The sequence below is a fragment of the Colletes latitarsis genome, unplaced genomic scaffold (genome assembly GCF_051014445.1).
Source record: "Colletes latitarsis isolate SP2378_abdomen unplaced genomic scaffold, iyColLati1 scaffold0007, whole genome shotgun sequence".
NCBI lineage: Eukaryota > Metazoa > Arthropoda > Insecta > Hymenoptera > Colletidae > Colletes > Colletes latitarsis.
The window spans coordinates 32,301,922-32,328,406 of NW_027488367.1; positions in this window are offsets into that span (position 1 = coordinate 32,301,922).

Genomic DNA, 26,485 nt, shown 5'->3' on the forward strand with positions numbered 1-26,485 from the left:
TCCCATAACCCTGGATACTGGGTCGAACCGTTCCTTCTTTCCTACCCTGGCCCTACCGACATCGCGGCCTCGTAGCAGCGTAGGTAGGGTATTGCCTGACTCTGCACCCACTGTGGCCTCCGACCGACACCGCACCTCCAATAACCCTGGATACTGGGTCGAACCTCTTCCCTACTTCCTACCCTGGCCCTACCGACATCGCGGCCTCGTAGCAGCGTAGGTAGGGTATTGCATTACCGTCCTGCACCGACCCCCTCGGCCACATCCCGCCGCCCACCGAACCTCCAATAACCATGGATACTGGGTCGAACCTCTTCCTTCTCTCCTACCCTGGCCCTACCGACATCGCGGCCTCGTAGCAGCGTAGGTAGGGTACTGTATGTCCTCTCCCCACCGCTGAGCGCCCGAACGCTCATTGCGCCGCTCTCTTCGATCGACCGACCGCTCGCCGCACTCCCCTCCGCTGAGCGCCTGAACTCTCATTGCGCCGCTCTCTCTTCGAGCGACCGACCGCTCGCCGCGCCGTCCTCCGTAGCCATAAATATAAGTTTTGTAAGTAGGTTAAGTTAGCAATAAACACGCTCAAAACATCCACCCGCCCTACGTCACTCACCGCTGCGAATCCTCGACCGCCGACTGACTCGGCACCGCTCACCTTCCTCCGCGTCCCCCTCGAATCGGACCGACCAAGGGGGAACGGTCACAAAGTAAGAAAGCAGTTGGCTAGTGAGCAAACAGCAAGCTAGTAAGCAAGCAGTGAGCTATGAAGCCAGGAGGAAGCTAGTAAGGAAGCAAGAGTCTAGTAAGCATGCAGTGAGCCAGTAAGCGAGCAGCGTGCTAGTAAGGAAGCATTATGCTAGTAAGCAAGCAGTACGCTAGTAAGCAACAGGCAAGCTAGTTAGCAAGCAGCAAGCTAGCAAGCATGCTGTAAGCTAGTGAGCACGCAGTCTGCTAGTTAGCAAGTAGTATACTAGTCCCTCAGGGGCTGCCAGCCTTTCAGCTGCAGTACGGGCTTAACGAACCCGGGGTACCCGAGTCATACACACACCGTAAGCCTCCTGTTGGTCGTCACAACGACCCATTCACAATTCCCTATTGGTTTTGTGAATGGTACGTGACGGCAGGAGGAACGGGGGTCTTGGCTTAACCGCCTGGGCCACGAGTATGGCGACTCTATAAAATCGCCCTCCAATCCTAAGCTATGGTGCGCGGCGATGGGATGCATGGTTGGGGGAGAAGGCCCAATCCCAAGCGACCACCTCCGGGGAACCTGCCGAACCCCCGGAGTATTAGGCTTACCCGGGTAAGGCGGCTCTGCCCGGGTGGACCTTTATTTCCGACCATCTCGTGGGATTTTTAAGGACACAGAAAATAAAATGGGGATGGGGCGGGTTTTGTCGGTTGGGAAGGACGGAGACGGGGTTGGGGTTAGGGTGGCGGCGCACGCGCCCCACTCAGCGCCAGGTCCAGCTTCGTGGAGGGTGGAGGAGGACGACGAGACGGCGTCGGTCTCGTCCTTCTCCTCCAGCACGAGCCACATAGGCTCTAAGAGGAAGAGGACGGGGCAGGCCGTCGTCGAGGTGGGCGGGGCGATGAGCCCGTCGGTGAGGCTGAGTTGCCTCAGGGACGAGGTGACCGAGGAGATATCGGAGAGGATCTCCTCGTCCCTGAGGCGGGTGGAGAAAGTCGCCGCTGCCTGCGCCTTTAAGGGGCAGAAAAGCGGTGGCGCGGAGGCCCTGAAGGCCGCGGCGGAGGAAATGAGGGAGGCGGCGCGGGAGCTCAGAGGGCGGAACGCCCGTCTGCAGCTCCTGTTGGAGGAGGAGCGACAGGGGAGGAGGAGGGCAGAGGCGCTGTGGAACAGCGCGGCCCTCCCTCCCATCCTCCCTCCTCCTCCACCGCCGCGTCCCTCGGCGGAGGTAAATAAGCGGAGTGCGGCGGCAGTGGTGCGGGGCACCGCGGGCCCCTCCACCCGCACTCCGCCCGTGAAGAAGTCCCCGTCCTCCTCAGGAGACGATCTTCTGAGGAGGATTGGGGACATGATTGATGGCAAGCTGGCCGCCTTCCGGGAGGAGCTCCTCGCCGGAAGAGCGGTCAGCAGGAAGGCGGTGCCTCCCCGACCTGTTCCGGTACAGTCGGGGAAGGCAAAGAAGGGCGGAGTGAAGGCTCCGCCCAGCGTTGCGGCACCAGGGCCCCGGGTCGCGACCCCCAAGGGGGGTGGTGTACCCGTGGTCGCGTCCTCCACAGCACCCTCCCAAGGGGGGGTGGCGTGGAATGAGGTGGTGGGGCGGAAGGCGAAGCGGGCGGCGAGGAAGGCCTCGCAACCGCAGCCTCCGCCTCCGCCGCCGGCGGCCAAGGTAAAGGCCGCGAAGGTCGGGAAGGCACGACCAGGTCGTCCCCCAAAAACGGCAGCGGTGACGCTGACCGTTGCGCAGGGGGGCGACCTGACCCTCGCGGAGGCGATGCGGCTCGCCAGGGAGAATATCTCCCTGGAAGAGCTGGGCATCGCCTCCGTGAGGGCGAAGAGGGCCGTGACCGGGGGTCTCTTGCTGGAGATCCCCGGTGCAGAAGGCGGCGCGAAGGCGGATCGTCTCGCCCAGAGGCTCCGGGAGCAGCTGGGCGAGCGAGGTGTCCGGGTCGCCCGGCCCACGAAACGCACGGAGATGCGCGTTTGTGGGCTGGACGACTCGGTCAGCGCACAGGATGTGTCCCGTGCCCTTGCGAGGGCGGGGGACTGTCCTGTGGAGGACCTGCGGATCGGAGAGATCCGCAGGTCGCCCTCCGGCCTCGGGTCGGTGTGGGCCCGGTGCCCCCTCTCCGCCGCCCGTAAGGTGGCGGAATCCGGGAGGGTGTTGGTGGGGTGGGTTTCGGCGCGAGTGGAAATCCTCGCGCCGCGCCCGCTCCAGTGTCACCGCTGCCTCGAATTGGGGCACGTGAGGCAGTGGTGCACCTCGCCGGTGGACCGCAGCGGTCAGTGTTACCGCTGCGGTGCCAAAGAGCACCGTGCGAGCCAGTGCTCGGCGGCCCCCCACTGCCCGCTGTGTGCGGACATGGGGAGGCCAGCCGATCACAGGGTGGGGAGCAAGAAGTGCTCCCCCCCCTCCCGGAAGGAGAGGAAGAGGCGGGCTGCACCGGCTCCGGTGCCGAGAGCGGTGGCATCGTCCTCCATGGAGGTGGACGGTGCTACGGGGACGGACGGCCGGGAGGAGGCTGGCGCGGCCATTAATTAATGCCGCCCCGCCTCCTCCTCCAGGCCAACCTCAACCACTGCCGCGCGGCACAGGACTTGATGTCCCAAGTCCTCGCGGAGTGGGGGGTTGGCCTGGCGGTCGCCGCCGAGCCGTACCGCGTCCCTGATCACCCTCATTGGGTGGGCGACGCGGACGGCTTGGTGGCGACGGTATGGGGAGGGGGCGACGGGTCCCCACCGTTCTCCTTGTTGGAGCGCGGTCGGGGATTCGTCGCCGTGGACTGGGGGGGAGTCGCTGTGGTGGGGTGCTACATTTCGCCCCGTAGCGGTCACGCTGCGTTCGAGCTGTACCTGGCCGAGGTCGCGGCATGCGTGCAGCGCTACGCGGCCCGGCCGGTGCTGGTCCTGGGGGATTTTAATGCCAAGTCGGTGGCTTGGGGATCCCCCAGGACCTCCGTTCGCGGCGGGATCCTGGGCGATTGGGCGGCGGGGCTCGACCTCCGGGTATTGAACCGGGGGTCGGAGCACACATGCGTGCGGCGATATGGGGGGTCCATCGTGGATGTTGGATTCGCGACCCCCAACGCCGTGCGCATGGTGTCGGGTTGGCACGTGGTCGCGGGGGCAGAGACACTCTCCGATCACCGGTACATCCGGATGGAGGTCTCTGCCGCCGCGAGTGCATCCCGACACGGCCGCCTGCGTGGCACCCCACCACGCCGCTGGGCGCTTCGGCGCCTGGACAAGGACGCCCTGATGGCAGCTGCCCTCGCTGCAACTTGGCCGCAGGGAGCGGCCGAGTTGCCGAGCATAGAGGGGGAGGTCGCCCGGCTCGGAGCATTGGTCACGGGTATTTGCGACGCGGCGATGCCTCGGGTCGGGCGGGCTTCTCCTCGCCGGGCGGTGTACTGGTGGTCGGACGCGATCGCGGAGTTGCGAGTCGCGACTGTCCGCGCCCGACGCCAGTACACCCGCGCGCGCCGTCGTCAACGTACAGGCGACGGCGTGGCGCGAGCGAGGGCAGCTGATGACCTGTATGGAGCATACCGCGTGGCGCGGGTTGCTCTGCAGGTCGCCATCAAACGGGCCAAGACCCAGGCATGGAAGGAGCTCCTCCAGACCCTTGATGACGATCCATGGGGGCGCCCATATAAGGTGGTGCTGAATAAGCTCCGCCCGTGGGCGCCCCCCGTCACCGAGGGTCTTGACCCCCGGCTGCTGGAGGACGTGGTCAATACACTCTTCCCAATTGGGGAGAGGGGACCGCGTCCTCCGGCGGCGGCGGCTGTCCCAGTGGAGTGGACGGCCGAGCTGGGGGTCACGCAGGAGGAGCTGGCAGCGGCCATCAGACGGCTCGGGGTTCGTAACACGGCCCCGGGTCCGGATGGTGTGCCCGGCCGGGTTTGGGTCTTGACCCAGGGCGTCCTTGGGGCCGTCCTCAGGCGGTTGTTCGACCGCTGCCTGAGGGACGGGCGATTCCCCCCCAGTTGGAAGGTGGCGAGGATGGTCCTCCTCCGGAAGGAGGGTCGGCCCGCGGAGTCTCCCTCCGCATACCGGCCCATTTGTCTCCTCGACGAGGTGGGCAAGCTCTTCGAGCGTGTGATTGCTGCCCGCCTCGTCGAGCACCTGTCGCGGGGTGATCCCGGTCTGGCCGACTGCCAGTTCGGTTTCCGGGGGGGCCGATCGACTATCGACGCGATAGGTCGTGTGAGGGCCCTCTCGGAGGCGGCCGTCTCCCGGGGAGGGGTGGCATTGGCAATATCCTTGGATATTGCCAATGCCTTTAACACCCTCCCCTGGGAAGGGATAAGGAGGGGGCTCGAATATCATCGAGTCCCCCCTTGTCTGAGGGCGGTCGTCGGGGATTATCTCCGCAGCAGGTGGATCGAGTATCCGGGCCGGGATGGTGATATGCGGAGGGAGGTGTACTGCGGTGTTCCGCAGGGGTCGGTCCTCGGGCCACTCCTGTGGAACATCGCGTACGACTCGGTGTTGCGGGCCGGCCTCCCCGACGGCGTCAGCACTGTGTGTTATGCGGATGACACACTGGTGCTGGCCGTCGGGGCGCACTGGGGGAGGGCCATGCGTCGCGCGGAGGAGGGGTCGCAACGCGTCGTCGACCGGATCAGGGGGATGGGGATGACGGTGGCGGTCCATAAGACCGAGGTGATTGCGTTTCATTCACCTCGGCAGGATCCGCCACCCCCTCTGATTCGGGTGGGTGGGGCTGACATCGAGGTGAAGCCCCAGATCAGGTATCTGGGGCTGATCCTCGATAGCCACTGGCGTTTCGAGAAGCATTTCCGCTGCCTGGTCCCCCGGTTGGAAAGGATGGTTGCGGCTCTGGGCCGGATCCTGCCCAACCTGGGGGGCCCGGCGGGCCGAGTTCGTCGCCTCTATGTGGCAATGGTCCAGTCGGTGGCCCTATACGGGGCCCCCGTCTGGGCGGACGACCTGGCTGCCTCCCGGCGCAGCATGACTATGCTGCGTCGGGTGCAGAGGCGCATGGCGCTCAGGGTTGTCCGCGGGTATCGGACCATGTCACATGAGGCGGCGACGGTTCTAGCGGGGATGCCGCCCATGGACCTGCTCGCGCGGTCGCACGCGGCGATGTACCGGCACCGCGTCGACCGTCGCGCGGGGGTGGGGGCGGTCCCGGGCGGGCAGGAACCTGCTTGGGGCGATTTGAAGCGCCAGGCCCGGCAGTCCGTGTTGCTCGCGTGGCAGGAGCGGCTGGCTCTGCCAACCGCGGGGCACCGGACTGTCGGGGCTGTTCGGCCACTCCTGAAGGAGTGGTTGGACAGAGGCCATGGCAGCCTCACCTACCGGCTGGCACAGGTATTTTCCGGGCATGGCAGCTTCGGAAGATACCTGTGCCGGATAGGGAAGGAGCCGACGGCGCGTTGCTGCCACTGCGACGCTGAGCAGGACACGGCGGATCATACCCTGGAGGTATGCCCCGCGTGGTAGGGGGAGCGCCGTGTCCTGGTCGGCGTCGTCGGGCGGGATGTCTCGCTGCCGGGCGTGGTGCGCGCCATGCTCGGCAGCGAGGAGAAGTGGAGGGCCGTGGCCTCCTTCTGCGAGAACGTAATGTTGCAGAAGGAGGCCGCGGGGAGGGAGCGCGAGCTTCAGCGGCGCGCTGAAGCTCGCGCTCGTGCGGTGGCCCGAGGTCGTCGCCCGGTCGCGAGGCGTCGCGGGCGGCCGCCTCGGCGTGGCGGATGACCTAGGCTGGGAGGGGGGTCCTGAGGGGACCCTCCTCCCGCCAGGCGGCGCCGGGTCGGACCGGTTGGGGGTAGGAGTGCCTCCCCCTACCGGTCCGACGCAAGGGGAGGCACCCTCGGCGGTCTGGTGCGGCCATGAACGCCCGGCCGCCGAGGGGTGGAAACGGGGTCTCGGGCGGTTGCGAGTTGGGGCTCGCAGCCGCCACTAAACGCGGCCCCGGGACGGATAGCGGCGGGATGGAGTGGCCCCGTCCCGCCGCTATGAGGCAGTGTGTCTACTGGGGGGACCGATTGTCCCCCCGGGGGATGGGCGCGAAAGCGCGGGCACGGGGAGGATACCGGAAGAATGCTTCGAGCGATTCCCGGTATCCTCCCAAAGCGTGCCGAAGGGTCACCGTGGGGTTTTTAGTGGGTAGGTCCCGCGCCTGTCGTTGTACGGGCGCGGGGAATCCCACACACCCCTCCCACCTCTCCCCAAGGAGGTGGGGGGGAGTCTTTCGAAGATTTTCCCCACGACAAAAAAAAAAAAAAAAAAAAAAAAAAAAAAAAAAGTACCTTATGGTTTGCTTGAGTGCCACACTTCTCCCGTTTATCTTTATCGCAGGAGGTCCTTCTCTATCCAGATTTCCTTTCAAGAGAATCATCTCGGTCTTAGTCGCAGATAGTGTAAGTTTCTGCGTGGCGCACCACTCAGAAATTGTATCCGCGACTCTTTGCCCTCTTTGCTGCAACTGATTCCTCGAGTTTCCGTAGAATACCACGAGTAAGTCGTCAGCGTAGGCTATTGGCTCGCAAGCCAGGTGTTCGTTTGATAAGAGCTGCAGAACTTCGTCAAAGATTAGGTTCCAGCAGCTCGGACCGAGTATCGAGCCCTGTGGGCAGCCCTTGGTGACTTGCTTACGCACATTACCGTGTTTGGAAACTATTGTAACCATACGGTCAGCGAAGTAGTCGACCATGAGTCGATAAAGATTTCGGGGACATCCCCGGCGTTTCAGCTTCTGAAGTATGCTTGGCCACCAAACATTATCAAAAGCTCCGGCGATGTCGAAGGAGAGACCCATCACATATCGTTCCTCTCGCTGGGATATCAATTCCCTGAGCTTCACCACGGCGTCTTCCGTGGATCGTCCAGGCCTGAATCCGTATTGCCGATCGGAACTATGTTCTGGGTTTAGGAATATATTACTCATTCGATTAAGCATTAGTCTTTCTAACACTTTGCCTAGGATGGAAAGTAGGCATATCGGTCTATACGACTTGACATCCGTTGGTGGTTTATCGGGCCCTTTCAAGATTGCTCTGATCAAGCCGATTTTCCACCTAACGGGGAAGACCCCGTGCGCTAGACACCCGTTGTAGAGTCTTAGTAGAGCAGTATGGATGGATCCATAAGCACATTTAACTACTTCGGCCTCTATACGGTCCAGCCCAGGGCATTTGCATTGCTTTAAGCGTGATACTGTAGCTCCGAGCTCATTCCTCGTGAAGACTGGACAGTCTTCAGTCGGCGGATCGGTTGCAGCATCAGCTCTGGTGTTTGCTTGCTCCGGCGTTTCATTCGTGGACGAGTCGTCCGGGATTAGCGCCTGTGGGAGCTGCGAGGCAGTCGATTCCCAGTCAGTCGTATATCCTTCCGGCGTTCGAATGTTAGAGACCGCAGTCTCAACACAGAGTTTCTTCTGGGCGATCTTGTGAGCAAGTCCCCATGGCTCTTTGTTCCCCTGCTCCGTCACAAAGTTCTGCCAGCTTTGTGCTTTCGCAGCGCGCACTGCGGCTGTGTAGGCGAGTCTAGATGTTCGATACTCAGCCTGCTTTACCGCTCTCTCCTCCGAGTTCCTCTCGCGCTGAAAGGCTCGTCTAAGTCGATAGACTCGCGCTTTCATTCTCGTCAAATTTTCCGTCCACCATGGAACGGACTTTGAATGCCACTTCTTGGGGCGCATTGCGGCATTGCACGCATCGATGGTCGATTTCTCGACCTCTTGTGCTAGGTGTTCGACTTCCCTGCGGCAATCAGTGCCGAGGGGTAATTGCCTCGCGCCCGCAAGTAGAACTTGATCAAAACGCTCCCAGTTCGCATGCAACGTGCGGAATCGAGGCTGTGGGCTTCGATTCTCGTTCACGTCCGTGAACTACAAGACTAAATCAATAAATCGATGATCACTGGAGGTCCAATCCTCGTGGACCGTCCAGTTTCGCACAATTGTCGCCATGTCTGGAGTCGATAATGTGACATCGATCCATGACTCACCGGCAGGGCTGGAGTATGTAGGAATACTCCCAGCCTCGTTCAAAATCGTCAAGTCGTGTAATGCGATAAACTCTTCGAGCTTTTCGCCTCGCGTGTCCGGCCGAACGCTTTCTCCCCCCCCCCCCCCCAAAGGTGGGATTTGGCATTGACGTCCGCGGCTATCACGACTCGACGGTGTTGGAGAGCATCGAGTGTCTTCTCCAAACGTGCCAGACTTGGTTCAATGTCTTCCGAGCATTGAAAGTACTGGCTAACGAGGTAGAAACTACCGAAGGGTCCGCTAATGCAAACGCGGGAGGTGTGAGTATCACACAGCTGTGTGATTTTTACCACCGAGATGTCCGAGTATCTGACCACTATTGCAGCCATAGCCCGATCATTCTCGGCGATCACCTTCGCCGTGAGCCCAAAGCCTGGAATCTGTCCCTGAAATTGGTGAGGTTCCTGCATGAGCAACACGTCGATCTCCTTTGTGTAGCATTAGCTCGCTCACCTCACCATGAACAATTAACGCACGCCGCATATTATGCTGCGCGATGCGCAATTGCCTTAGAGGCTGGACGACACAACCCCCTGGGCCATATCACTGAGGTTTTGCTTCCAAATGCTGGAAGAAACCTCCTCTTTCCTCATCGACTTGGGAACGTCGTACACAATAAGTGTAGGGTTCCTCAAAGTCCGTACAGTAGCTGAAAGTCCTACTTCTTTCAGCTTCGTGCAGTTGACGAAGGCCTTTAGATCCTCCTTGCGTTCAGTCTCGACGGCTATGCCACCGGAGTGGATGCGTCGGACAGACCTCACGCGGATCTTAGCTTTCGCCGGCTTAACCAGGGACAGAACAGTTTGTTTGGTAACGTCACTGTTCTGTCCTTTCCCTTTCGGCGGGAAAATACGCACCACGTGTCGTGGTGGTTTAACCGCCGTCGGGGAAACTCGATTTGCATCAACATTTACCGCTTGCGCGTAGGTTGTTGCTGCACGAATTGGTACAGGTTTCGCAGTCGGACGGGATCCCGTCGTCTGCGAAACCGTAGGGGCAACCCTCTCTGCGATCCTCTGGGAGGCTCTCACCTCTTGCCGGATCGCCGCGAGCTGTCCTTTCAGGAAAGAGTTCTGCACGAGAACCTCCTGGACTAGCGCGTAGAGAGCTGCCGCGTTGCCTACGATCAAGGCTCCGGTCTCCTTACTGAGCCTGGATTCTTTTCCAAGACAGTTGGTCCGGATACCCTTGACTAGTTTCGAGGCCTCCCCACTGGTTTGGTCGAGAGGCTTGTTCGAAGGGCTAGGTGTCGCCTCCGCCGACACCTTTCCTGGCAATTCCTCGCCGCTTTCCCGGGCTTTTTCTGCCCTTTGCGGCTTCTCCTTCTTAACGACGGTTACCCAACCGTCGCTATCTACTTCTTGGCCCAATCCTCCTTCCGTGGACGTGGCGTTGCCTTGGGAAGTCGCCTTCGGTTTTTTGGCCTCCGGCTTCTTCGGTGGATTTGTGCAGGGTGGTGTCCCCGGTCCGTCCTTCTTGATCGCGGGCACAGGGGATGTTTACCCAGTTGGCTTAGGTGGTGAAGCCTTGCCCTTAGTCGTTGGGGGTCTGGTGCAGGGGGGCGTTTTTGCGCCCTTACTCACTTCAACCGCCTTAACTTTTTTCTGAGGTGGTGAGACCACCCCAGCTCTCTTACTCACCGCCGTCGTTCTGCCGGGAGCAGCGACAGCGGCCTCCTTAACTCCCTTTTCCCCCTTGCGGGGTACCGAGGCGTCTATGGGGGTTAATTTTATTTTTGGATCCATACTTGTGTATATTCCTTCTCGTCCCGGCGTGTGTCCCGGCCTCCATGGACCCTCAAATGGAACCCGGCTCTGCCTTGGTTAGGACTTGCACCTAACGGGATATAGTCCGCGAACAAGGGCCGACCGGGCTTTCCCCGGACTCCTAGGTTCACTTCCTCGCCCAATAGAACCCACGAATGGTGTTCCGAGCCGATTGACTAGGCACAGGGCTGCTTTTCTCGCCTAGCCGCCTGTCTAGACGAAGCAGAGGCCAAAGGTACGTGTTGGGCAGCTACACTCCCGCAGGAGAGAGGGCCCTCAGATCCCAGGATCCTCCTTTCCGCCAACACAGGTCGCTACGCACGGCAAACACATGGGGAACAAACCTCAGGCAGATGTTCACTCTGCTTCGCTACGCCCAGTTTCTGCTCCCTGTTTTTGCAGGGAACCCGCTGCGTAACTAGGACATGACCTCGGGCATCATGTCCCTGTAGCATTAGCTCCAAAACGTGGGACTCGTCCTTAGCACGACTAGTCGAACTCACTTTGCCATCATCAACTATGCTCTTGACTTTTCAGTGTCCTTTTGCCATCGCCAACGACGTGAGCTGCTGTCAGCAGCGCGACGACGGTCTTACATGTATAAATACATGTTGTCTTTCGTCGTTGGCGTACCTTTCAGTCAGTGTTTCGTCATGGGCTGCATATCCTTCCTATATGCAGCGTCCGTATGGCAAGGACTCCGAGTCTGACAGAGCCGTACACCACCGGCTTACAGCTCGGAGTTGAGCTGGTCTAGGCGGAGTCTTCTAATGGCCAGGGGAGCGATCCACGTTTCGAGGCCCGTCTCCATACCTAGGATACTAGCATGGTTTCCCAGCCGATACCTTCAGGCAGTAAGGAGCAGCACAGCTACTTATACGGTGGCCTCCTTCCGCCAATCGTCTGGCATTACGACGTCTGCCACCAGATGTTTTGGTGTGCTGGGTTCTGCCAAGTCCAGCGGCGTATTGCTTTCCCAGCGGCGTATTGCTTTTGGGGACGCATACAGACGTCGTGTCGTGTCTCTTTCTGATCTTATGATTTGCTTAACGTGAAAAGGGAGCATATAGCCCCCTTTTTGATTCTTTGGTGTCAGGATCGCCTCCTCGAAGAAGCATTAAAGCAAAAAGTGGGCTTATAGCCCCCTGGTATTAGTTAGGACTTTCTTGGAGAAGATCTAGGTGTTCGGTTAAGAACATCGAAAAGTACTTTTGAAGTGAAAAAGGGGCATATAGCCCCTTTTTGTACAATATACGCCTTCTCCAATAAGCCTTAAAGTGAAGTGGGGGCCGCAGCCACCAGGTGTTCAACATACGCTAGTCATAATGCTTCCCCTTCTCTCTTTGCTTTCCTGACACCACTACTTTCTGTCATCTCTGTTTTGCACAGTACGATTGACGGATCTCGTCTTTGCTCGGGTAGGTGGGGTCGCTACTCCCATACGGTGTGCCCCTGCACCGCCCCTGCCTAAGCCAGAGCCCCGTTGGCCGGCATAAATGCCGTTTCCAGCGTCCACCGCAAGGAGGAGAGGTTGGCACATGCGATCCTGGTGCCGTATAGCAAGTTATACGCCCGGACGACGTCTAGACGCCCTGCCCTGAGACAAGGGGGGACCCGATGATATTCGAGCCCCCTCCGTATCTCCCCCTAGGGAAGGGTGTTAAACGCGTTGGCAATATCCGGCGATACCGCCAACGCCACCACTCCCCGGGAGAGGGCCGATTCCGAGAGTGCCGTGACCCGACTGATCGCGTCGACCGTCGACCCCCCCCCCCCTCCGGAAACCGTACTGGCAGTCGGCCAGGCCCGGAGCACCCCGCGACAGGTGCTCGACGAGGCGGGCAGCAATCACTCGCTCGAAGAGCTTGCCCACCTCGTCGAGGGGACAGATGGGTCGGTATGCGGATGGAGACAACGCTGGCCGACCCTCCCTCCGGAGGAGGACATCCTCGCCACCTTCCAACTGGGGGGGAATCGCCCGTCCCTCAGGCATCGGTTAAACAACGGCCTGATTTCGGCCTCAAGGACACCGTGGAATAGGACCCAAACCCGGCCGGGCATACCATCCGGACCCGGGGCCATGTTACGCGCCCCGAGCCGTCTGATGGCCGCGGCCAGCTCTCCCTCCGTGACCGCCGGCTCGGCCACCCACTCCAACGGGGCCGTCGCCTCTGCCGGAGGACGTGGTCCCATCTCCCCAATTGGGAAGAGAGTATTGACCACGTCCTCCAGCAGCCGGGGGGCAAAACCCTCGGTGACGGGGGCGCCCACGGGCGGAGCTTGATCAGCACCACCTTATAAGGGTGGGTAAGGGGAGGTAAGCCTCCTCCCCTCCTCCGCCCTGAGGGAAGCCTCCTCCCGCCAGGCGGCGAAGGGTCGGAGCGGGTGGTTCCGGCCCACGGGGAGGCACCCTCGGTGGCCACCGCACCTGCCTGGACCGGCCATGAAATCCCGGCCGCCGAGGGGTAGAAACGGGGTCGCAGGCGGTAGCGAGTTGGGGCTTGCAGCCGCCACTAAGCATGGCACCGGGACGGATGCTAGCGGGATGGAGTGGCCGCGTCCTGCCGCTACGAGACAGAGTGTCTACCGGGGGGAACGTTCGTCCCCCCCTGGGATGGGCACAAAGCGCTGGCACGGGGAGGATACCGGAAGAATGCTTCGAGCGATTCCCGGTATCCTCCCAAATCGTGCGGAAGGGTCACCGTGGGGTTTTCAGTGGGTAGGTCACGCGTCCGTCATTCTACGGGCGCGGGGAATCCCACACACCTCTCCCGCCTCTCCCCAAAGAGGTGGAAGGGAGTCTTTCGAAGATTTTCCCCATGACAAAAAAAAAAAAAAAAAGTAAGCTAGCAGTAAGCTAGTAAGCAAGCAGTAACCTAGAAAGCAAGCTGCAGGCTAGTAAGCAATCATTAAGCTAGTAAGCAATCAGTAAGCATGTAAGCAATAAGCAAGCAAGTAAACAAGCAGCAAGCTAGTAAGAAAGCAGTTGGCTAGTAAGAGAGCAGTATGCTAGTAAGCAACCAGTGAACTAGTAAGCAACCAGTGAGCTGGTAAGCGAGGAGGAAGCTAGTAAGGAAGCAGTATGCTAGTAAGCAAGCAGCTGGCTAGTATGAAAGCAGCAAATTAGGAAGAAAGCAGGAATGTAGTAAGAATGCAGTTAGGTAGTAAGCAAGCGGTAAGATAAGAAGTAAGCAGGAATATAGTAAGAAAGCAGTTAGGTAGTAAGCAAGCAGTGAGCTAGTAAGCAAGAAGGAAGCTAGTAAGGAAGTAGTATCGTAGTAAGCAAGCAGCAGGCTAGTAAGAAAGCAGTTAGTTAGTAAGCAAGTACCAGGCTAGTAAGAAAGCAGTTAGTTAGTAAGGAAGCAGTATGCTTGTAAGCAAGCAGTAAGCTAGTGTGTAAGCAGTGAGCTAGTAAGCGGGTGCGGAGCCAGTAACAAGAAAGTAATCTCGTAAGCACGCAGTGAGCTAGTAAGCTAGCAGGAAGCCAGTAAGCATGTATTAATCTAGTAAGCAAGCAGTAGGCTAGTAAGCAAGCAGCAGGCCTGTATGAAAGCTGGTAGCTACAAAGAAAGCAGGAAGGTAGTAAGCAAGCAGAAAGCTAGTAAGCATGTAGTGAGCTAGTAAGCAAGCGGAATACAACTTGTAACGCGCATGTCCGACGCGGGACCGCGACCCGAGCACCGTCGCGGCCGAGTCCCCGTAACCGGTGGTTTCCCGCGCGGCCGCTAGGCGTCCGCGACTTCTCACCGCTAATTACGCGCCGCGCGAGTATTAATACCGGGCCACCGGCCGGATTCGGCGGACTCGTGTCTTGCTCGTCGAAGCCGAATTAAGTGGCGAGTGTAACGTACGAACCATACGGGTCTACACGAGCTCCGACTTTTTGCGAACACGAGAGTGCGAGGGGCACTCTCGCGACCGATCCGCCGAACCTCCCATAACCCTGGATACTGGGTCGAACCGTTCCTTCTTTCCTACCCTGGCCCTACCGACATCGCGGCCTCGTAGCAGCGTAGGTAGGGTATTGCCTGACTCTGCACCCACTGTGGCCTCCGACCGACACCGCACCTCCAATAACCCTGGATACTGGGTCGAACCTCTTCCCTACTTCCTACCCTGGCCCTACCGACATCGCGGCCTCGTAGCAGCGTAGGTAGGGTATTGCATTACCGTCCTGCACCGACCCCCTCGGCCACATCCCGCCGCCCACCGAACCTCCAATAACCATGGATACTGGGTCGAACCTCTTCCTTCTCTCCTACCCTGGCCCTACCGACATCGCGGCCTCGTAGCAGCGTAGGTAGGGTACTGTATGCCCTCTCCCCACCGCTGAGCGCCCGAACGCTCATTGCGCCGCTCTCTTCGATCGACCGACCGCTCGCCGCACTCCCCTCCGCTGAGCGCCTGAACTCTCATTGCGCCGCTCTCTCTTCGAGCGACCGACCGCTCGCCGCGCCGTCCTCCGTAGCCATAAATATAAGTTTTGTAAGTAGGTTAAGTTAGCAATAAACACGCTCAAAACATCCACCCGCCCTACGTCACTCACCGCTGCGAATCCTCGACCGCCGACTGACTCGGCACCGCTCACCTTCCTCCGCGTCCCCCTCGAATCGGACCGACCAAGGGGGAACGGTCACAAAGTAAGAAAGCAGTTGGCTAGTGAGCAAACAGCAAGCTAGTAAGCAAGCAGTGAGCTATGAAGCCAGGAGGAAGCTAGTGAGAAGCAGTAGGCTAGTAGGCAAGCGGTAAGCTAGAAAGCAAGCAGCAGGCTAGTAAGGAAGCAGTTAGCTAGTAAGCAAGCAGTAAGCTAGTAAGCAGGTAGTAAGCTAGTAAGCAAGCAGTTAGCTAGAAGCACGCAGTGAGCGTGTAACCGAGCAGGAAGCTAGTATGAAGGCAACATGCCAGTAGGCAAGCAGGAAGCTAGTAGGCATGCAGTGAGCTATTTAGCGAGCAGCGAGCTAGTAAGCAAGCATTATGCTACTAAGCAAGCAGTAGGCTAGTAGGCATCCAGTAAGCTAGTAAGCAATCATTAAGCTGGTAAGCAAGCAGTTTGTTAGCAAGCAAGTCGTAAGCTGGTAAGCATGCAGTAAGCTACTATACAAGCAGTAAGCAAAGAAAGCAACCAGTAGGATAGTAAGCAAGGAATAAGCTGGTAAGCAAGCAGTTAGTTAGTAAGCAGGTAATAAGCTAGGAAGCGTGCAGTAAGCTATCATGCAAGCAGTGTGCTAGTAAGTGAGGTGGAAGCTAGTAAGCATGCTGTAAGCGATTAACCTAGTAGTAAGCTTGTACGGGAGGAGGAAGCTAGTAAGGAAGCAGCATGCTAGTTAGCAACCAAAAAGCTAGCAATCGAGCAGTGAGCTAGTATGCCACGAAGAAGCTAGTAAGAAATCAGTATGCTAGTGAGCAAGCAGTAAGCTAGAAAGCAAGCAGCAGGCTAGTAAGAACGCAGTTAGCTATTAAGCAAGCAGTAAACTACTACGAAACGAGTAGGCTTGTAAGCATGCAGCACTCTAGTAAGAAAGCAATTAGCTAGTAAGGCAGCAGTATCCTAGTAGGCAAGCAGTAAGCTAGTAAGCAAGCAGTAAGATAGTAAGCAAGCAGTAAGTTAGTAATCAAGCAGCAAAGCTAGTAAGCAAGTAGTAATCGAGTAACCTAGCAGTAAGCTTGTACGCAAGAAGCGAGCTAGTAAGCGAGAATGGAGCTGGTAAAGAAGCATTATGCCAGGAAGCAAGCAGTAAGCTAGTAAACAACCAGTGAACTTGTAAGCATGCAGTAAGGTGGACCGAAATCAATTACCTGGTATGCAAGCAGTAAGCTAGCATGCAAGCTGTGTGCTAGTATGCGAGGTGGAAGCTAGTAAGCAAGCTCTAAGCGAGCAATCTTGTAGTAAGCTTGTATGCAAGCAGTAAGTTAGTCAGCAGGCAGTGTGCTAGTAAGCGAGCTGGAAGCTACTAAGTCTAGCAGAATGCTAGTAAACATGCAGTGAGCCAGTAAGCAAGCAGCAAGCTAGTAAGGAAGCAAGAGTCTAGTAAGCATGCAGTGAGCCAGTAAGCGAGCAGCGTGCTAGTAAGGAAGCATTATGCTAGTAAGCAAGCAGTACGCTAGTAAGCAACAGGCAAGCTAGTTAGCAAGCAGCAAGCTAGCAAGCATGCTGTAAGCTAGTGAGCACGCAGTCTGCTAGTTAGCAAGTAGTATACTAGTCCCTCAGGGGCTGCCAGCCTTTCAGCTGCAGTACGGGCTTAACGAACCCGGGGTACCCGAGTCATACACACACCGTAAGCCTCCTGTTGGTCGTCACAACGACCCATTCACAATTCCCTATTGGTTTTGTGAATGGTACGTGACGGCAGGAGGAACGGGGGTCTTGGCTTAACCGCCTGGGCCACGAGTATGGCGACTCTATAAAATCGCCCTCCAATCCTAAGCTATGGTGCGCGGCGATGGGATGCATGGTTGGGGGAGAAGGCCCAATCCCAAGCGACCACCTCCGGGGAACCTGCCGAACCCCCGGAGTATTAGGCTTACCCGGGTAAGGCGGCTCTGCCCGGGTGGACCTTTATTTCCGACCATCTCGTGGGATTTTTAAGGACACAGAAAATAAAATGGGGATGGGGCGGGTTTTGTCGGTTGGGAAGGACGGAGACGGGGTTGGGGTTAGGGTGGCGGCGCTCGCGCCCCACTCAGCGCCAGGTCCAGCTTCGTGGAGGGTGGAGGAGGACGACGAGACGGCGTCGGTCTCGTCCTTCTCCTCCAGCACGAGCCACATAGGCTCTAAGAGGAAGAGGACGGGGCAGGCCGTCGTCGAGGTGGGCGGGGCGATGAGCCCGTCGGTGAGGCTGAGTTGCCTCAGGGACGAGGTGACCGAGGAGATATCGGAGAGGATCTCCTCGTCCCTGAGGCGGGTGGAGAAAGTCGCCGCTGCCTGCGCCTTTAAGGGGCAGAAAAGCGGTGGCGCGGAGGCCCTGAAGGCCGCGGCGGAGGAAATGAGGGAGGCGGCGCGGGAGCTCAGAGGGCGGAACGCCCGTCTGCAGCTCCTGTTGGAGGAGGAGCGACAGGGGAGGAGGAGGGCAGAGGCGCTGTGGAACAGCGCGGCCCTCCCTCCCATCCTCCCTCCTCCTCCACCGCCGCGTCCCTTGGCGGAGGTAAATAAGCGGAGTGCGGCGGCAGTGGTGCGGGGCACCGCGGGCCCCTCCACCCGCACTCCGCCCGTGAAGAAGTCCCCGTCCTCCTCAGGAGACGATCTTCTGAGGAGGATTGGGGACATGATTGATGGCAAGCTGGCCGCCTTCCGGGAGGAGCTCCTCGCCGGAAGAGCGGTCAGCAGGAAGGCGGTGCCTCCCCGACCTGTTCCGGTACAGTCGGGGAAGGCAAAGAAGGGCGGAGTGAAGGCTCCGCCCAGCGTTGCGGCACCAGGGCCCCGGGTCGCGACCCCCAAGGGGGGTGGTGTACCCGTGGTCGCGGTGGTCGCGTCCTCCACAGCACCCTCCCAAGGGGGGGTGGCGTGGAGTGAGGTGGTGGGGCGGAAGGCGAAGCGGGCGGCGAGGAAGGCCTCGCAACCGCAGCCTCCGCCTCCGCCGCCGGCGGCCAAGGTAAAGGCCGCGAAGGTCGGGAAGGCACGACCAGGTCGTCCCCCAAAAACGGCAGCGGTGACGCTGACCGTTGCGCAGGGGGGCGACCTGACCCTCGCGGAGGCGATGCGGCTCGCCAGGGAGAATATCTCCCTGGAAGAGCTGGGCATCGCCTCCGTGAGGGCGAAGAGGGCCGTGACCGGGGGTCTCTTGCTGGAGATCCCCGGTGCAGAAGGCGGCGCGAAGGCGGATCGTCTCGCCCAGAGGCTCCGGGAGCAGCTGGGCGAGCGAGGTGTCCGGGTCGCCCGGCCCACGAAACGCACGGAGATGCGCGTTTGTGGGCTGGACGACTCGGTCAGCGCACAGGATGTGTCCCGTGCCCTTGCGAGGGCGGGGGACTGTCCTGTGGAGGACCTGCGGATCGGAGAGATCCGCAGGTCGCCCTCCGGCCTCGGGTCGGTGTGGGCCCGGTGCCCCCTCTCCGCCGCCCGTAAGGTGGCGGAATCCGGGAGGGTGTTGGTGGGGTGGGTTTCGGCGCGAGTGGAAATCCTCGCGCCGCGCCCGCTCCAGTGTCACCGCTGCCTCGAATTGGGGCACGTGAGGCAGTGGTGCACCTCGCCGGTGGACCGCAGCGGTCAGTGTTACCGCTGCGGTGCCAAAGAGCACCGTGCGAGCCAGTGCTCGGCGGCCCCCCACTGCCCGCTGTGTGCGGACATGGGGAGGCCAGCCGATCACAGGGTGGGGAGCAAGAAGTGCTCCCCCCCCTCCCGGAAGGAGAGGAAGAGGCGGGCTGCACCGGCTCCGGTGCCGAGAGCGGTGGCATCGTCCTCCATGGAGGTGGACGGTGCTACGGGGACGGACGGCCGGGAGGAGGCTGGCGCGGCCATTAATTAATGCCGCCCCGCCTCCTCCTCCAGGCCAACCTCAACCACTGCCGCGCGGCACAGGACTTGATGTCCCAAGTCCTCGCGGAGTGGGGGGTTGGCCTGGCGGTCGCCGCCGAGCCGTACCGCGTCCCTGATCACCCTCATTGGGTGGGCGACGCGGACGGCTTGGTGGCGACGGTATGGGGAGGGGGCGACGGGTCCCCACCGTTCTCCTTGTTGGAGCGCGGTCGGGGATTCGTCGCCGTGGACTGGGGGGGAGTCGCTGTGGTGGGGTGCTACATTTCGCCCCGTAGCGGTCACGCTGCGTTCGAGCTGTACCTGGCCGAGGTCGCGGCATGCGTGCAGCGCTACGCGGCCCGGCCGGTGCTGGTCCTGGGGGATTTTAATGCCAAGTCGGTGGCTTGGGGATCCCCCAGGACCTCCGTTCGCGGCGGGATCCTGGGCGATTGGGCGGCGGGGCTCGACCTCCGGGTATTGAACCGGGGGTCGGAGCACACATGCGTGCGGCGATATGGGGGGTCCATCGTGGATGTTGGATTCGCGACCCCCAACGCCGTGCGCATGGTGTCGGGTTGGCACGTGGTCGCGGGGGCAGAGACACTCTCCGATCACCGGTACATCCGGATGGAGGTCTCTGCCGCCGCGAGTGCATCCCGACACGGCCGCCTGCGTGGCACCCCACCACGCCGCTGGGCGCTTCGGCGCCTGGACAAGGACGCCCTGATGGCAGCTGCCCTCGCTGCAACTTGGCCGCAGGGAGCGGCCGAGTTGCCGAGCATAGAGGGGGAGGTCGCCCGGCTCGGAGCATTGGTCGCGGGTATTTGCGACGCGGCGATGCCTCGGGTCGGGCGGGCTTCTCCTCGCCGGGCGGTGTACTGGTGGTCGGACGCGATCGCGGAGTTGCGAGTCGCGACTGTCCGCGCCCGACGCCAGTACACCCGCGCGCGCCGTCGTCAACGTACAGGCGACGGCGTGGCGCGAGCGAGGGCAGCTGATGACCTGTATGGAGCATACCGCGTGGCGCGGGTTGCTCTGCAGGTCGCCATCAAACGGGCCAAGACCCAGGCATGGAAGGAGCTCCTCCAGACCCTTGATGACGATCCATGGGGGCGCCCATATAAGGTGGTGCTGAATAAGCTCCGCCCGTGGGCGCCCCCCGTCACCGAGGGTCTTGACCCCCGGCTGCTGGAGGACGTGGTCAATACACTCTTCCCAATTGGGGAGAGGGGACCGCGTCCTCCGGCGGCGGCGGCTGTCCCAGTGGAGTGGACGGCCGAGCTGGGGGTCACGCAGGAGGAGCTGGCAGCGGCCATCAGACGGCTCGGGGTTCGTAACACGGCCCCGGGTCCGGATGGTGTGCCCGGCCGGGTTTGGGTCTTGACCCAGGGCGTCCTTGGGGCCGTCCTCAGGCGGTTGTTCGACCGCTGCCTGAGGGACGGGCGATTCCCCCCCAGTTGGAAGGTGGCGAGGATGGTCCTCCTCCGGAAGGAGGGTCGGCCCGCGGAGTCTCCCTCCGCATACCGGCCCATTTGTCTCCTCGACGAGGTGGGCAAGCTCTTCGAGCGTGTGATTGCTGCCCGCCTCGTCGAGCACCTGTCGCGGGGTGATCCCGGTCTGGCCGACTGCCAGTTCGGTTTCCGGGGGGGCCGATCGACTATCGACGCGATAGGTCGTGTGAGGGCCCTCTCGGAGGCGGCCGTCTCCCGGGGAGGGGTGGCATTGGCAATATCCTTGGATATTGCCAATGCCTTTAACACCCTCCCCTGGGAAGGGATAAGGAGGGGGCTCGAATATCATCGAGTCCCCCCTTGTCTGAGGGCGGTCGTCGGGGATTATCTCCGCAGCAGGTGGATCGAGTATCCGGGCCGGGATGGTGATATGCGGAGGGAGGTGTACTGCGGTGTTCCGCAGGGGTCGGTCCTCGGGCCACTCCTGTGGAACATCGCGTACGACTCGGTGTTGCGGGCCGGCCTCCCCGACGGCGTCAGCACTGTGTGTTATGCGGATGACACACTGGTGCTGGCCGTCGGGGCGCACTGGGGGAGGGCCATGCGTCGCGCGGAGGAGGGGTCGCAACGCGTCGTCGACCGGATCAGGGGAATGGGGATGACGGTGGCGGTCCATAAGACCGAGGTGATTGCGTTTCATTCACCTCGGCAGGATCCGCCACCCCCTCTGATTCGGGTGGGTGGGGCTGACATCGAGGTGAAGCCCCAGATCAGGTATCTGGGGCTGATCCTCGATAGCCACTGGCGTTTCGAGAAGCATTTCCGCTGCCTGGTCCCCCGGTTGGAAAGGATGGTTGCGGCTCTGGGCCGGATCCTGCCCAACCTGAGGGGCCCGGCGGGCCGAGTTCGTCGCCTCTATGTGGCAATGGTCCAGTCGGTGGCCCTATACGGGGCCCCCGTCTGGGCGGACGACCTGGCTGCCTCCCGGCGCAGCATGACTATGCTGCGTCGGGTGCAGAGGCGCATGGCGCTCAGGGTTGTCCGCGGGTATCGGACCATGTCACATGAGGCGGCGACGGTTCTAGCGGGGATGCCGCCCATGGACCTGCTCGCGCGGTCGCACGCGGCGATGTACCGGCACCGCGTCGACCGTCGCGCGGGGGTGGGGGCGGTCCCGGGCGGGCAGGAACCTGCTTGGGGCGATTTGAAGCGCCAGGCCCGGCAGTCCGTGTTGCTCGCGTGGCAGGAGCGGCTGGCTCTGCGGGGCACCGGACTGTCGGGGCTGTTCGGCCACTCCTGAAGGAGTGGTTGGACAGAGGCCATGGCAGCCTCACCTACCGGCTGGCACAGGTATTTTCCGGGCATGGCAGCTTCGGAAGATACCTGTGCCGGATAGGGAAGGAGCCGACGGCGCGTTGCTGCCACTGCGACGCTGAGCAGGACACGGCGGATCATACCCTGGAGGTATGCCCCGCGTGGTAGGGGGAGCGCCGTGTCCTGGTCGGCGTCGTCGGGCGGGATGTCTCGCTGCCGGGCGTGGTGCGCGCCATGCTCGGCAGCGAGGAGAAGTGGAGGGCCGTGGCCTCCTTCTGCGAGAACGTAACGTTGCAGAAGGAGGCCGCGGGGAGGGAGCGCGAGCTTCAGCGGCGCGCTGAAGCTCGCGCTCGTGCGGTGGCCCGAGGTCGTCGCCCGGTCGCGAGGCGTCGCGGGCGGCCGCCTCGGCGTGGCGGATGACCTAGGCTGGGAGGGGGGTCCTGAGGGGACCCTCCTCCCGCCAGGCGGCGCCGGGTCGGACCGGTTGGGGGTAGGAGTGCCTCCCCCTACCGGTCCGACGCAAGGGGAGGCACCCTCGGCGGTCTGGTGCGGCCATGAACGCCCGGCCGCCGAGGGGTGGAAACGGGGTCGCGGGCGGTTGCGAGTTGGGGCTCGCAGCCGCCACTAAACGCGGCCCCGGGACGGATAGCGGCGGGATGGAGTGGCCCCGTCCCGCCGCTATGAGGCAGTGTGTCTACTGGGGGGACCGATTGTCCCCCCGGGGGATGGGCGCGAAAGCGCGGGCACGGGGAGGATACCGGAAGAATGCTTCGAGCGATTCCCGGTATCCTCCCAAAGCGTGCCGAAGGGTCACCGTGGGGTTTTTAGTGGGTAGGTCCCGCGCCTGTCGTTGTACGGGCGCGGGGAATCCCACACACCCCTCCCACCTCTCCCCAAGGAGGTGGGAGGGAGTCTTTCGAAGATTTTCCCCACGACAAAAAAAAAAAAAAAAAAAAAAAAAAAAAAAAAAAAGTACCTTATGGTTTGCTTGAGTGCCACACTTCTCCCGTTTATCTTTATCGCAGGAGGTCCTTCTCTATCCAGATTTCCTTTCAAGAGAATCATCTCGGTCTTAGTCGCAGATAGTGTAAGTTTCTGCGTGGCGCACCACTCAGAAATTGTATCCGCGACTCTTTGCCCTCTTTGCTGCAACTGATTCCTCGAGTTTCCGTAGAATACCACGAGTAAGTCGTCAGCGTAGGCTATTGGCTCGCAAGCCAGGTGTTCGTTTGATAAGAGCTGCAGAACTTCGTCAAAGATTAGGTTCCAGCAGCTCGGACCGAGTATCGAGCCCTGTGGGCAGCCCTTGGTGACTTGCTTACGCACATTACCGTGTTTGGAAACTATTGTAACCATACGGTCAGCGAAGTAGTCGACCATGAGTCGATAAAGATTTCGGGGACATCCCCGGCGTTTCAGCTTCTGAAGTATGCTTGGCCACCAAACATTATCAAAAGCTCCGGCGATGTCGAAGGAGAGACCCATCACATATCGTTCCTCTCGCTGGGATATCAATTCCCTGAGCTTCACCACGGCGTCTTCCGTGGATCGTCCAGGCCTGAATCCGTATTGCCGATCGGAACTATGTTCTGGGTTTAGGAATATATTACTCATTCGATTAAGCATTAGTCTTTCTAACACTTTGCCTAGGATGGAAAGTAGGCATATCGGTCTATACGACTTGACATCCGTTGGTGGTTTATCGGGCCCTTTCAAGATTGCTCTGATCAAGCCGATTTTCCACCTAACGGGGAAGACCCCGTGCGCTAGACACCCGTTGTAGAGTCTTAGTAGAGCAGTATGGATGGATCCATAAGCACATTTAACTACTTCGGCCTCTATACGGTCCAGCCCAGGGCATTTGCATTGCTTTAAGCGTGATACTGTAGCTCCGAGCTCATTCCTCGTGAAGACTGGACAGTCTTCAGTCGGCGGATCGGTTGCAGCATCAGCTCTGGTGTTTGCTTGCTCCGGCGTTTCATTCGTGGACGAGTCGTCCGGGATTAGCGCCTGTGGGAGCTGCGAGGCAGTCGATTCCCAGTCAGTCGTATATCCTTCCGGCGTTCGAATGTTAGAGACCGCAGTCTCAACACAGAGTTTCTTCTGGGCGATCTTGTGAGCAAGTCCCCATGGCTCTTTGTTCCCCTGCTCCGTCACAAAGTTCTGCCAGCTTTGTGCTTTCGCAGCGCGCACTGCGGCTGTGTAGGCGAGTCTAGATGTTCGATACTCAGCCTGCTTTACCGCTCTCTCCTCCGAGTTCCTCTCGCGCTGAAAGGCTCGTCTAAGTCGATAGACTCGCGCTTTCATTCTCGTCAAATTTTCCGTCCACCATGGAACGGACTTTGAATGCCACTTCTTGGGGCGCATTGCGGCATTGCACGCATCGATGGTCGATTTCTCGACCTCTTGTGCTAGGTGTTCGACTTCCCTGCGGCAATCAGTGCCGAGGGGTAATTGCCTCGCGCCCGCAAGTAGAACTTGATCAAAACGCTCCCAGTTCGCATGCAACGTGCGGAATCGAGGCTGTGGGCTTCGATTCTCGTTCACGTCCGTGAACTACAAGACTAAATCAATAAATCGATGATCACTGGAGGTCCAATCCTCGTGGACCGTCCAGTTTCGCACAATTGTCGCCATGTCTGGAGTCGATAATGTGACATCGATCCATGACTCACCGGCAGGGCTGGAGTATGTAGGAATACTCCCAGCCTCGTTCAAAATCGTCAAGTCGTGTAATGCGATAAACTCTTCGAGCTTTTCGCCTCGCGTGTCCGGCCGAACGCTTTCTCCCCCCCCCCCCCCAAAGGTGGGATTTGGCATTGACGTCCGCGGCTATCACGACTCGACGGTGTTGGAGAGCATCGAGTGTCTTCTCCAAACGTGCCAGACTTGGTTCAATGTCTTCCGAGCATTGAAAGTACTGGCTAACGAGGTAGAAACTACCGAAGGGTCCGCTAATGCAAACGCGGGAGGTGTGAGTATCACACAGCTGTGTGATTTTTACCACCGAGATGTCCGAGTATCTGACCACTATTGCAGCCATAGCCCGATCATTCTCGGCGATCACCTTCGCCGTGAGCCCAAAGCCTGGAATCTGTCCCTGAAATTGGTGAGGTTCCTGCATGAGCAACACGTCGATCTCCTTTGTGTAGCATTAGCTCGCTCACCTCACCATGAACAATTAACGCACGCCGCATATTATGCTGCGCGATGCGCAATTGCCTTAGAGGCTGGACGACACAACCCCCTGGGCCATATCACTGAGGTTTTGCTTCCAAATGCTGGAAGAAACCTCCTCTTTCCTCATCGACTTGGGAACGTCGTACACAATAAGTGTAGGGTTCCTCAAAGTCCGTACAGTAGCTGAAAGTCCTACTTCTTTCAGCTTCGTGCAGTTGACGAAGGCCTTTAGATCCTCCTTGCGTTCAGTCTCGACGGCTATGCCACCGGAGTGGATGCGTCGGACAGACCTCACGCGGATCTTAGCTTTCGCCGGCTTAACCAGGGACAGAACAGTTTGTTTGGTAACGTCACTGTTCTGTCCTTTCCCTTTCGGCGGGAAAATACGCACCACGTGTCGTGGTGGTTTAACCGCCGTCGGGGAAACTCGATTTGCATCAACATTTACCGCTTGCGCGTAGGTTGTTGCTGCACGAATTGGTACAGGTTTCGCAGTCGGACGGGATCCCGTCGTCTGCGAAACCGTAGGGGCAACCCTCTCTGCGATCCTCTGGGAGGCTCTCACCTCTTGCCGGATCGCCGCGAGCTGTCCTTTCAGGAAAGAGTTCTGCACGAGAACCTCCTGGACTAGCGCGTAGAGAGCTGCCGCGTTGCCTACGATCAAGGCTCCGGTCTCCTTACTGAGCCTGGATTCTTTTCCAAGACAGTTGGTCCGGATACCCTTGACTAGTTTCGAGGCCTCCCCACTGGTTTGGTCGAGAGGCTTGTTCGAAGGGCTAGGTGTCGCCTCCGCCGACACCTTTCCTGGCAATTCCTCGCCGCTTTCCCGGGCTTTTTCTGCCCTTTGCGGCTTCTCCTTCTTAACGACGGTTACCCAACCGTCGCTATCTACTTCTTGGCCCAATCCTCCTTCCGTGGACGTGGCGTTGCCTTGGGAAGTCGCCTTCGGTTTTTTGGCCTCCGGCTTCTTCGGTGGATTTGTGCAGGGTGGTGTCCCCGGTCCGTCCTTCTTGATCGCGGGCACAGGGGATGTTTACCCAGTTGGCTTAGGTGGTGAAGCCTTGCCCTTAGTCGTTGGGGGTCTGGTGCAGGGGGGCGTTTTTGCGCCCTTACTCACTTCAACCGCCTTAACTTTTTTCTGAGGTGGTGAGACCACCCCAGCTCTCTTACTCACCGCCGTCGTTCTGCCGGGAGCAGCGACAGCGGCCTCCTTAACTCCCTTTTCCCCCTTGCGGGGTACCGAGGCGTCTATGGGGGTTAATTTTATTTTTGGATCCATACTTGTGTATATTCCTTCTCGTCCCGGCGTGTGTCCCGGCCTCCATGGACCCTCAAATGGAACCCGGCTCTGCCTTGGTTAGGACTTGCACCTAACGGGATATAGTCCGCGAACAAGGGCCGACCGGGCTTTCCCCGGACTCCTAGGTTCACTTCCTCGCCCAATAGAACCCACGAATGGTGTTCCGAGCCGATTGACTAGGCACAGGGCTGCTTTTCTCGCCTAGCCGCCTGTCTAGACGAAGCAGAGGCCAAAGGTACGTGTTGGGCAGCTACACTCCCGCAGGAGAGAGGGCCCTCAGATCCCAGGATCCTCCTTTCCGCCAACACAGGTCGCTACGC